The following is a 3,339-nucleotide window of genomic DNA, read 5'->3' on the forward strand; positions in this document are numbered from 1 at the left end:
CCTGTAGGATAGGTTATGCAATTAGGAGGGAAGCGTTTGCAGAAATGATAAGGAAAACCTGATAAATGAAATCCACTATACACTGTCAGTCACACTGATGTTATTCCAATAAACACAAACATGTTTTTGTGTATCCAGTTTAAAGAGATAGAGTAAAATAATTTATGGCCAAAATTGTCTTTCACTCCTTGCAGCGTTTATATGTTTATAATACTATACACACCAAAAATATGTTAAAGGAGCATTACTGACATAGAGTGCTAAAAAGGCAATGCTATGGTTAGTGTCATAGTTATAGCATTATAGTTAACAAGCTTTTTTTTCAGTAACTGGGCCCCTCTCTGTGAATGGACTATATGCAGTCTTTATGCAATTAGGAGCGTTTTTTAGGGTGAATGTTGGGGTTTAGGAAGGGGCTTTGCTTTCAAGGCAAATGCAGTCATATTTATATTGCATCTATTATTATCTAAGTGGAGCCTTGTCTTCCAGATATTTGTCTTATAGAGTGTACAGATTGGGCAGCCTTCAATTTAGGAGTTGATACAAAATACTATTCCAAGTGTTGCCCTATAATTTTTTCCTTTTTTTTTTTTTTTTTTTTTTTCCCCCTGTACACTATTCAGACCTTACTTGGAAGACAAAATTGGTCATTTCCTTGTCAGAATTTTATTCTGCTGTTTCACTGTAGTTTCTGAATGCCTCAGAAATGTTAATGTATTTATAGCTGTTCTGAGGAGTTGATGTGGTATCTCCGCTTTATAAATCAGGACTGAAGGCTAGTGGTTAAAGCAGAGGTCCAAGAGTGTTTGCTAATTTGGGGGCCCCATTCAGTGACCTGATTTCTTGGACTAATACATTTCATGTGATCAAGGCATGTTTGCTATTGTTGATTTCAGTGGCATTAGTGAGTGCTGAGGAGCTCTGCAATCTGGGCCTCAGGGCTTGAAACTGGAGACCAAAGATCTAACACACACTTATTTGGTGACCAGCTGAGTCAAGACTAGTGTAAAAGGCTTCCCTAGCAGCACACAGGAACTGTGGAGCTGAGGCTAGCCTACAGTACTTTCTCTAAGGATGATACTAATGTCCAGATGTCCAGAGCCTATTCTGATTCTACTATGCGTTTGAATATCTGTAACAAACAAGGCAGCGCTCCAGTGAGTGATGATCTCTCTAGCTGCACTTCTGATCCTCAGAACAGATAGCTTCGGACAACTTAGAAAACAGACCATTTATTTAAAGAGGATACTTCAACAACTTTGACACCCTGTCCCAAGTTTTCCTTGTTATTGCACAAAATAGGATAGTCTACATATACGTTAAAAATGCACCCATTTTATCTTGCAGTAGTCATCTGATGCGAGTACATGAGCCAGTCTCTTCCCTCAGTTATGTACTTCCATCCTGCTCTTCTACTTGAAAACAGCTCATCTTTGCTCAAAACTGGTCTGTAGTGTCAGCTCAGTGACATAAATTTGCTGTACTGGGTGGTGTTGCTGAGAATGTAAAACTATCCCATTAGCCTGTTTGCAATATAAAATAGGCTTCTGCATTTTACAGGCTTACACAGTGTAGCAAGGTTCTGGCAAGTGTAAAGGAAAAAGGTGTTAAGGAGAGCTGGCAGCTCCTTGAAGAAAAGGTATTAAGTGCAAACTCTTCCAGTAAGGAGGAAAGTTAAGGAAGTGCAGTAGAAGACCAGTGCAGCTAAATTGTCAGCTCCTCATGGCCCCCAGAAGAGGAAAAGTTTTTTTTATAGAGTGGGAAGTAGGTCAGATGTCCAAGAACAAGGATAAAAAAATAGCATGTAGGCACAAAAAATCAGAAGTCTTGAGGCACATAATGAGATGGAACTATCCAGGTGTGTAACAGGTAGTAAGAACTCACTTTTCATGTACTTAGGTAATGAAAGAAAGACTGAAAGAAAATGTTAGAGTGAGAGAGACAAATAAATTCAAAGTGTCTTTGGTGTGTTTGAGTCTTTTGCAGGAAGGTGGATACTGCTGGTACTGATAACATGGAGGACTGTACTGTCACTGCTACCCTGGGCAGGTGGGCAGGGATCTCAGTTGCAGAAGACCTTACATGTGCAAATGAGTGTCTCTGTACAACCTGATATAAGTGTGCATCTTGTACTCCCACCCATCAATGTTAGGATGGTTTGTCTGGAGGACATTGCTGTACAGTACCTGAAATACTGATTGAAAATGACTTGGAAAGTGTTTGGGAACAGTCCACTGTCGGAAGGGAAGCATGAGCTGGGAGGATCCCAGAGGTGGCTTCTTCACAAGTGCTATTCTGTACTTTTCTGAATGGGTTAGATGATGGCACTGATTGTGATAAGATATTATATAGAGGCACTAAGCTGGTAAGAATGAAAGATGCTATGAAAGAAAGGGCAACAATTCATAGTGGTCTTGATCAGTTGGAGAAATAATCATAAAAAGAATAGTCACAGTTCAACATGGATATGTTCTATCTATGACTCTTAGGAGTAACAAACTTAATAATAAAGGCTGAGGAATAACTACTCGTTATTCCCTAGAGTAATTATTCAGAAAAAAGTCTGAGAGTTGCAGGGAATGCCAAGCCAGTACCTGAGTCAACACTCTCATGCTATGGTGTGTAGTATACCAGGGTGAATAGAGAGGAATACAGAGCTTGCAGAACATATGAAAAAGAATTCCTTCCTTGTCTGGAGTTCCAGCAAGAGAGATGGTCCTACCGTGGTAAGAGTAGTCCAGCACTGGAAGAGTTTACATAAGGAGTTTATTGAATCTCCATTGTTGGAGGCCTTCAAGAACAAGTAGGAAACATCCTCTGGAAATAATACAAGTTGTAGCAGATCCTGCTGTGGGGCTGGACATCTCCTGATGCCTCCTCCAGACATAACTGCATTGCTTTCGGAAATGCTTTCTCTTTAATCTTTTATCCTTTTTCTCCCTGGTGAATGTAACTGTTCTGTGGATAGGGATTTCCTAGTTGTTGGAAGGGATTAAAATTTAGCAAATCCATAAGAGTCATCTACAGAACTTCATGGAGCAGTGCTTTAAACTACTGTGTTTGGCCAGCTGCTGAATCTGTAGGAGTCCCAAGCCACAACTTCTTAGTAAGAGCGTTCCTTATAGACAGAGTAAGGACTGGGACTTGCTTTCTAATCAACATATTTTCTGAAGACTTTTAAAATGCATATAACAGTCTGACATACCAGCTGTCACCAGAAATTGTGTCCCTCACCAACACCCGCATGCCGTGCGTTGGCACTCATGTCACACAGAGAGGGAGTGTTGACAGGTCCTCTTGCTAGTCACCTTAGAAAGGGAGGAAAGAAGTCAGGGTTCA

General features: G+C 40.4%; 1 protein-coding gene across 1 annotated transcript in view; it reads left to right on the forward strand.

Moving 5' to 3' along the window:
• TBXAS1 (thromboxane A synthase 1 (platelet)) overlaps positions 1-3,339 on the forward strand; it is a gene marked incomplete at its 5' end in the record, with an annotated part of 129,894 nt that overhangs the window by 23,721 nt on the left and 102,834 nt on the right. The gene's annotated exons all lie outside the window — the stretch shown is intronic.

This window comes from Merops nubicus, unplaced genomic scaffold, assembly GCF_000691845.1.
Source record: "Merops nubicus isolate BGI_N331 unplaced genomic scaffold, ASM69184v1 scaffold3248, whole genome shotgun sequence".
Taxonomy (NCBI): domain Eukaryota; kingdom Metazoa; phylum Chordata; class Aves; order Coraciiformes; family Meropidae; genus Merops; species Merops nubicus.